This window comes from Cornus florida, unplaced genomic scaffold (assembly GCF_030987335.1).
Source record: "Cornus florida cultivar Cherokee Brave unplaced genomic scaffold, ASM3098733v1 CherokeeBrave_3.0.0_Hap2_Chr08, whole genome shotgun sequence".
In the NCBI taxonomy this organism is placed as follows: domain Eukaryota; kingdom Viridiplantae; phylum Streptophyta; class Magnoliopsida; order Cornales; family Cornaceae; genus Cornus; species Cornus florida.
In genome coordinates this window covers 64,414,063-64,424,095 of record NW_026775578.1, presented here as the reverse complement: position 1 = coordinate 64,424,095, position 10,033 = coordinate 64,414,063, and positions in this window count along the sequence as shown.

Here is a 10,033-nt window from a genome sequence, read left to right as displayed (position 1 = left end):
TTATTTCTCTCTTTTTGGTAACCTATCAAGAGTTAAGAACACAAAAAGAAGGTTTAATGAAGCAAAATAATACAAAAGTGTATATAAAAATAGCTGTACAGTGGGGTCAGTGACGTGAAGTGGACATCTCGTACGATGACGTGACCGAGAAATGAATCAAATATCGACAACGCATCTAGTGTGGTCATCTTTTTTTTTCCGATGAGATCAGACCAATGCACGTGGCTCATTTTGTTTGGAGTGGAGAGTCATGTCATGCCCTTTTTTATGTACTCATTGAGTCTTATGCTTATAAGTAATATATTTATTGAGTATTCTAGTACAAAATTAGAGGCTCAATCAGGTCTAGCTGGTGGCGGCGAGTTACTACATCTCTTGTCTACGCACAAATATTATTTACACATGTATATATATATATTAATATTACACACATATCAAGAAGTTAATTACAGAAGGGAGGCGGTGAAGACCCATTTTCTTATAAATGTACTCACTGTAAGCTTTAAGTGGTATTATTGTCCTAATTAATAACAAGAGATATTTACGCATAGTTTAAGTTATACATAGTAACAAAAAGAGGTGCACAATTATTATTAAGAGTATTATATAAAATTTAAAAAATAAAAATGAGTGTGCTTATTATTAGAAAAAATTTAAAAAAACTATACTTAATTATGTATATTTTAAAATATATTAACTTTTTCAAATTATTAAATTTGATTGCCAACTTTATCAAACTAATTACAAAAGTATACAAAAACACTATTTAGACTCTTTAATGGTCCAAAATACTCTTATCTCTTCCAAAAAAATCCAACTCCTCCAAGTTCCTAAATTCCATTGTTTCCGGCCACGAACCACAACACATTCCGTTAAAAAAAAATGTCAAATAAGTAAATTGTGTTAAAACAAAATTCCCAAATAAATCTAAATCTATATATGACCAAAATCAGAATATAAATCTTTGATGTTTTCGTAGTTCCAATTGATTGGGTTTTTGAAGACAAGGGAAAAGAATCCTTCCTGGAAGTTCCTCTTTTTGTTTTTCTTATTTATGCTTCTATGTTTTGGGTCTGTGATTTGAATACAAACCCACATCAAAAAAACAACCACCAACAAAACTTTGGTGACAACCCATCTGTTGTTTATTCCCAAATTGTGTATTCTCAAATAAAAGAGCCTGTTGGAAGTCAAATGCTAAACCGGGAAGCAATCCAAATTGCAGCATCTTCAGGCCAATCTGAAAGTTTTTGGTAGAAGGCACTGAAATGAGCAGAAGATTATGGATTGCACCAAGTATAAATCTAAGTTCTACTTCCTCTGTTAAAAAGAAATTGAGGCCCTTATTGGCAAGGGATAGAGATGCCCTTATTCAAATATGGGTGCCTATAATGAGAGGAGGTAGACATGTCCTTTCCACCTACAATCAACCATTGTCCCTTAATCCCAATTGCAAAAACCTTACAGATTATATAGATGTTTCCACAAGCTATAGATTATACTTATGATATTTTCAGCTTATCTTCCTGTCCTCTTTTCCCATTTCCTTTTTTTTTTTTTCTTTTTTTTTTTTTTTCCTTTTCCCAACAATCAAAGTCATCTTTTCCCATTTCAGTACACTTGTAATAGCCGGAAGCGAAACAATGGAGTTAAGGAACTTAGAGGGCATTTGAAATTCTTTGGATGAGATAAGGGCATTTTGGACCATTAAAGAGTCTAAATAGTGTTTTTGTACACTTTTGTAATTAGTTTGATAAAGTTGGCAGTCAAACTTAATAGTTTAAAAAAAATTGGCATATTTTAAAATATGCATAATTAAGTAAAGTTTTTTTTAAATTTTCTCTTATTATTAAGAGTTGTAACTGTACTATAATTTTTTTTTCCATGGATAACAATCCTTAAATTATATAAATTATACTGACATCTTCTGAGATTTGGACAAATTACAAACATGTACACACCCCATTTTTATCTCCCCACTTGGCATCCCAATTATCCCTAGTCATAGGGAAGGGATGGCGTTTCTATCTCTTGAGTCCAGTTATCAATAGAGCTCACGTGCGGCCAAAAACTGGAAATTGAGAATCTGACCATTTGATCAAAAATCAAGCTTCACCATTGCACTCAAAACATCCCAAAACATAGGGAGCACTTAGAAACAAGCATGTCGTATGCTTTCCTAAAGCTTAATCACCAATTCCCCCAAAATGGCAAAATAGGGATTTCACACTATAACCCCTCAATCTGATTGTCAAAACGACAAACAAATTTCAACATTACATCCGGAACACCCAAAAACCCTAAGGTATACCCCTTATAGAGTCACCACCCTTCTCCAGCACCGTGATTAACCAAACCCTTCAGCAGGGACTAAATAGTCATCTCTAAATTTGACTTTTCAAACCAACAGTCAAACTTACCAACAGTCAAACTTACCAACAGTCATCATCATCATGCTTAGTACATCTAAAAACCTTAAAAAGCACTGTAATATTGCCAATTTTCCAATCCAGACCCCCGTTTGACCAAAGCTCCTAAATATCTCTCTACTTGGGCGACTCTTTCTGCCGACTTTAGGGTTTTGGTTTACTGGTGACAAACTTCTCTGGGTAGAGGACTGGCCACGTTATGAACATGGAGAAGGGTTCTACCTCCTCATTACCGCCGTTGGGGGGGGGGGGGGGGGGGGGGTTCTCCCACATAGTGGTCACCCCGAAAACATCTTGGAAGAGTTTTTTTTATCGTGGTCTAGATTCTTGATGACAATATCAAAGAGGAGGTTGATTATTGGAAATTCCCCATTGTTGGATATATATTTGGAAAGAGGTCATACTTTCCCCATTTCTATGATTTCTTGAAGGGAATCTGCAAAACTGTTAGAGCTTTTAAAGTAATATCCTTACAAGATGGATTCTTCATGGAACGATTTGATTCAGCAGAGGCAGTTAACACTATCCTTACACGTATCCATATATATCAAGGGCGATCTATGATCTTAAAGTGCCGGGAAAAGAATGTGTATTTGGAGAATGAGGTTTTAGGATCAGTTCCCATCTGGGTTCGATTGGTTGGATTACCTGTTCATTGCCGGAGTTCCATGGCCATTGTGAAGGTGTGCTTGAAGTTCTCGAATCCATTATTTCCAGATGAAGTCACTTTGATTAGAGATCGAGGGGCTTTTGTGAAAGTTCTGGTTGAAATTAATGTGCATAATGATATTCCAAGGGTGGTTCATGTCAATGTCCATGATAAGAGTTGTGAAGTTAGGGTTAAATGTGATTGGAGGCCTCATATATGCAGAAATTGTAAGAGCTATAATCATTCAGAAGGACAGTGCCCCGTGAAGATTACTAAGAAGAAAGTGGTGACTGAATGGGTTGTAAAATAGAAAGGAAAATTGGTCCTTGTGGCTGAACAAGTGCATAATGTCATAGGTGTTGATAATGTCATTGACGAGCTCCAGGAAGAAAAGAATAGTACGAGTAATGATGATGTGGTTATATAGATTAATAAACACTGGGAAGGGGTTAAAATTTCAGAAAATAAAATTACAGATATGCCTCAAAGCAGTGTTATTCCCTTTTAACCTAATGTTATTATGGAGGTTTGTGGCTTAGAAAGTGCTATTGTTTTTGTTCCCGGGTTTGGCTCTGAGAATGATGTTTCTCCTTGTTAATTGGAAGATGATAGTAGCAATGTTGCTGCAGATGTTTTAGAGTCAAATAAGGCTACTGGAGAGGACACCACTCAGAGAACTTCTCCTAAAATAAAGAAAGAAGACTAAGAAGAAGGAGTTAGAACTTGACCCTAACTTGATTCGAGTTACTAGAGGTATGGTGGCTGGTGGAGCCAATCCACTAACGTCTTCATGATATGATAGGTATGTGAAATGTTAGGGGGCTCAACAAAAAGAAAATGCAATTTGAAGTGCGCTCTTGGTTGGGGAAATTCTCCCTATCATTGGTATGTCTAGTAAAGACTAGGGTGAAGCTTCCTAAATTTGATACTATTTTTACTGCAATTAAGAATAATTGGAACTGGGAACACAATTATAATGCTAGTACATGGGGTTGAATTTGGTATAGTTGGGATCCTACAAAACTTATGGTTCAAGTTTGTGATGCTAGGGCCCAGGTTATGCTACTTAAAGTGGAGGTTAGAGAATGTGCATATGTTTTTTATGATTCATTCGTGTATGATACTAATACTATTTTGGAGAGAACTTTATGGAAAGACTTGTTAGAGTTTGATATTGTTGTTAATGGTGCTTGGCTACTTCTTAGGGATTGGAACATTATCAGATTCAACTATGAGAAATTGGGGGGCCTTGATAAATCTCCTAGAGAGCTAAAAGAGTTTAATCGTGTAAATGATTAATTGAGTGTGAAAGATAGTCCTATAATCAATGGCAAATAAACCTAGTGCAATAAGAGATTTGTAGGTAGGAAGATTTATGCTTAGCTTGATAGAGGTCTTATGAATGAGAGTTGGAGTGTTGCATATTCAAATTCTCATGTTATTCTTACCCCTCATCTTATCTCTAATCATTGGGGCTTGTGTGTTCAATGTCCTGTCCAAATTGCAAATGTTCCTAAACCTTTTAGGTTCTTACATGTGTGGAATTTTCAGCCTAGTTGTTGCTACTATTTGGAAGAATCATGTGAGGGGAAATTCTATACAGAAATTGCTAAGGAAGTTCAAGATTGAAAAGAAAGTTGTTAAGGAATGGAATAACACAAAATTTGGTTATGTTTTTTAAGATGTTTTTACTGCTAGAAAGGTGTTTAAGGATTGTCAAGTGGCCCTTGTAAGTAATCTAATGTGTATGGATGATATTAAGAAAGAAAAGGAGGTCAGCCATCTGTTTAAGGTTGCTCTGTCAAATGAAAGTGTGGTCTTGTCTCAGAAAGCCAGAGTTAGATGGATTAAGGACCAAGATAGAAACTCTAAGTTTTTATATCATAAATCAAGTCTCATAGAACTGCCAACAACATTACTGTATTGGAAGATGATAAAGGGAAAATGATTAACGATCCAAGCTACATTCAGAATATAATTGTGTAACACTTTCAGAAAATGTATTCTAATACAACGAATGCAAATGAAGTTCCTTCTTGCAACATTAGTATGACTCTTAGTATTAAGGATGCTATAGCTTTAGAAGCTCTTATAACTAGATTAGAGGTGAAGAATTCAGTTTTTAGTATGGGGGCAGATAGGGCTCCAGGGCTTGATGGGTTTAGTACTAGGTTCTTTCAACAGTATTGAGGGATTGTTGGGGAGGATGTTACTGATGATTTGCTTCTATTTTTTATCAACCAAAAATGGGTAAAGGTATTAATAGTACCTTTATCACTCTTATTCCCCAAAACAAGGAAGTTGTCAAAGTTAGGGAGTTTAGGTGTATTTCTCTTTGCAATGTGATTTACAAGATTATCACTAAGCTTATGGCAAATAGATTGGGGTCAGTTATTGGTAAAATTGTGGGTCTTAAGTAGAATGATTTCATTAAAAGTAGGAAGTTTAATGTCCCAAATTTTTTTTTTTTTGAATTATTTATTTATTTATTTTTTGTGCATCGTTTCTCGTGCCACACGGGTCCCGAGGGCCGTTTAGATCATTTTCTTGACCTGGGAGTTTTAGAAACGCATCTTTAATTATTTTAAGTCAATTAGAAGTGACAGATTTTTTTTTAAAAAAAATTCGGAAGTCGGGACAATTTATGGGTTCGGAAACTTCTCCCGATTTTCTCATTTTAAGTGAGGGGCATTTTGGCATTTCACACACATATACATATATCTATATATATACAATGGTGAGATATTTTGGGGGCATATTTGGCATTGCAATAATGCCAAGGGACATTTAGATAACTTTGGCATAAAGGTAATTTAACCACACGGTGACACTTGGCATAATAAAGACCACATCTTTTTTTTTTTTTTTTTTTAAATTGCCAAACCATCTCCTCCTTCCTCATTCTTTCGGCCAATCTTTTTTTTTTTTTTTTTCTCTCTCTCTAACTTTCCCTTTCTCTCTATATATCTATACATACACTTATATACTTTAAGCTTCAGGGCCGAATTAGAGGGGTTTAGAGTAAGAATTGAAAGAAGGTTGTGATCTACATAACAAGAGCTTCCATTTGAGACCAACCATACATATACTTGGAGGATTTCAAAAATTAGGGCTTTGTAGGCTTGTTTGGCTTGCATCTTGAGGTAGGGGTCTTCGTAATGCTTTACACTTTGCTTCTCATTGAGCATGTTGTTTATTCTTATAGAAAAATTCATGTTTTGAATGTAAGATTATGACTTGTTATTTGATAAGTGATCATGACTTGATATTACGTTCTAAGCATGCTTACATGAAATAAATGGATATTTTTCTATGCTAAATATTAATTGCTAGTATGATAGAAGTGATGAGAATTATATAAATAAGCTTGCTTGTTGTTATGTGAAGTAATAATGCCATGATTATAGTTGATTGGTTATGAATGCTATGCTTATAGTTAAATTATATACAATGCCATGCCTATTGCACTTGCATTGAGAATGTCATGCAAATTCCGTCATTGTTATATAAGTGAAATTAAGGCTATGTTGATGAGAAAAGATGCATTTGCATTACATGGCGGGAAAAGGGAATGAGAAGGTGTTGAATGAAAGTTTTTATCAAAGAATAAAAGTTTTTATAAAAAGGAACCGGATTTCATGAGCCCGGTGTTAACTTGAGTTAGAGGGAGTGCGGCCTAGTGTAGGACGTGAATGTGAGTTTGGGGTCGATAAAGACCAAGTTTAGGGCCGTCAGAGGCCAACTTTGGGGTCGATTGAGACCAAGGATGGGATTCATCAGGCATTGCATTGCATTGTGTTAATCCCATGTTTGATCAAGGGTTTTGCATTTTCAATGTCATATGTTAGAGGGTATTACAGTCCTTACATCACCATGTGGTTGGTGATATTATACTACATTCTCAGCAATACCATTTCAGAGGGCTGCCAAGGGTTATTAAAGGTTCAGCACCTATGTTACATATCTATTCAGTCACAGGGGCAATTTTATCTTTCTACATATGTGTGTGACATCTACATATGTATGTGACATTACTATATTGCTGGGAATAGTCATTAGCCTTTATATAATATGTTACATGCATTTAATACAAGCTGCAGCACAGAAAAACACAGTTTTTCAGTTATATTCAATACGAGGGTATTCTAGTCTATTCAGGACTGTGAGCACTGTAATGCCACGTGGCACTGTGGTCCTGCAGAGAGAATGTTGGTCACTAAATTCATTGGTTGGTGGTGAGCAATTCTTATCCATAAAGGTGCTATTATAGCTTTCAGCTGTAGTGCCTCAAAAATGAATAAACAATAAGTTTGTAGCTGCTGTGTGAGGAAATTTCGAGGGCTAAATATGAAGAACATTTTTTGTGATATTACATGATAGCTGAGCTTCAATGAGTCACAGAAAATTGCCAAAAGACAACATAGTTGCAGTAAAGAACAAGGTGCTGCTGGAATGCTGAATTTCTGAGGCAAAGAGAGGTTGAGGTGGCTCAAAATAGCTGTGGTCATTTTTGATGCTTGAACAAGGTCTGACCACACTTAAATTGGTGATTTATAATTGCTGAAGGTCCCTGAAACCACATCTTGAAGCTGGTATTCACTTTCATATCTCAAACCTCAAGTTTTGGTTGTTTTTCTGGTTTAAGCTTCTGGAATTGAATATATATTTCTATAATCTTGCTATACCATGTTTGTTAAACATTTGAGTATGATTAAAATGGTGTTTTGAGGCTGTCCAAGTTGAGGTTTGGACTGAGGAATGGTCTGTTCAAGTTTGGTACTATGAACCACCCTAGTTTCAGCTTATAGTAGGTTTACAAATCTGTTTTGAGTACTTAAATTGTTACATATAGCTGTGCTTATTGTATTAATCTTATGAGCATGTCTGCATAATAAATATATACCTGAGAGAACCAAAATCCAGAGGTTAGCAGTGTTGAAATACCAAGATTACCCCCATAACAGAGTTGCTATAGAATTTATCTTGTGAAGCCCACTTTGGACTGTGATTTGCTATTTCCTTGCTATAAAATGAATTGGAGCATGCTTTATATGTTTAATGAATGTTGTGAAAACTGAAATAAAGGAGGGTCATTCACAGATTTACAGAATTACCCATCAAGAACAGAAAATCACAGCTACTAAAAACAAGGCTGTTACAAGCTGTTATTTTACTGGTTGATGAGCTGAATTGTTGTGTCCCTATGTGTACACCTTGACCTTGCTATAGAAAAACTATAATTCATTATTTTCAAGCCGTGGGAACATTGGTTGTTGAGGATTGAAGCTTCAAAAGGCAGTGTTTGCCAAAGACTGAAAAATAACCTTTTATCTTTAATATTGCTGTTGTGTACTTAAACTATGCTACACCTTGCTATGTTGTATGTGTTCAGTATTTAAGCAAGTGTATATTTCTTATTGAAGACTGGGGGAGTGAAGTTTGGGTTGTACTTGAGGTCACATTACAAATTTACCTTAAGAGGGCTAAATTTAGGGTTTTGAAGAAAATCAAGGCTGCTGTGCTACAACATTGTTATACCTTGCTTGTCCAATAGATTTTATCTCTTAAGCAAGTATATCCTTTCTATACAAGTCTATGGAAGTGAAGGTGGAGCCCTAACTGAAGCCTTATTGCAGAATTACCCTTGAAAGTTTATAAGCTAGTTTAGCCTTGTGCACTGCTATATTGTGTTACCTTGCTAATTAAATTGTCCAAATCAATTGAGAAAGTGTACCGATATAAGATTATGGAAGCCATTTACATGCTTGAATAGAAGTTACATTGTGAAGAGACCATTTTACCCTTGAGATTGAGGTTTAAGCCTTTTGTGAAGAGACATTATTATACCTTGTTCCAATCACTATGAATCTTGTTGAGTAAAGGTTTATGAAGATATCAAGGCTGAGGGTGACAAGTGCAGGTTAGTTTTGAAGCTACAAAGTGAAGTTACTTCTTTACCCTTAGTTTTAGGGTTTTGTCCTATTGTGCACCAAAACTATTGTACCTTGCTAAGCTTATTGTGGAAGATATTTGTGCAAGTGTATATTGGCTATACAAAGCTGTGGAAGTCCTTTGCAGGCCATTCTTTGAGCTGCATTGTGAAGTTACTTTGTTACCCTTGAAATTAGGGTTTTTTGGGAGCAAATATTGTTTTACCTTGCTTATCTACTTGTGTACATCATTCAAGCAAGTGTATTTGACTTATTCAAGGCTGTGGGAACCTAGTTTGATTATCAATTGAAGCTGTACAGTGATTTGACACATCTACCCCTCTTGTTGCAGAAAAGTGAAGCTAGGGTTTCTTGTGTTGCTTAGGCTGTGTATTAATTCTTATCTTGCGTTGCAACTTAAGTATTCAGTATTTGGTGCGTTGACACCTCTATTCATTGTTGATTAAGTTATTAAGAGCTTTATGTGCCCAAGCAAAGGGGCTACGGACTGGAGGAGTACCTGTGTACACATTGTTTGATCTTATGTGTGTGTAAAGGCTGTGAAAGTCAGTGTCCTAGTGAGTACAAGGTGGTTGGAAAGTGGGGCAGCTGAGTGAGTAACTACTTGCATACAACAAGTGAATATATTGAGCTAGTGTGTATGGATTGGTTGTGAAAGCTAGTATCTATTCTTGTACAAGGGTGTGTGCAGTGAGTGAGATAGTTGAGTGTGTAACAAGGTTCATACTACTAGTGGAGGCTTTTATTGGCTGAGGCCAAGAACCAAGGTTTTTCCCTATTGAAAGGGTTTCCTTGTATATCCTGTGTTACGTGTGAAACAAGAGTTACGCGAAGTGCGGAAATAATCAGTTGATCTTAATTATGATTAACTCCTTTAATGACCTAGATCTGATTATTAGATCAACTTGCTCAATTTATGATTGATTAAATTATGTGACCAATTTAAACATCCACAATCACAAATATATGAAAAGTAAAGCAAGTTAGAGTTAGAGAGATTGCAC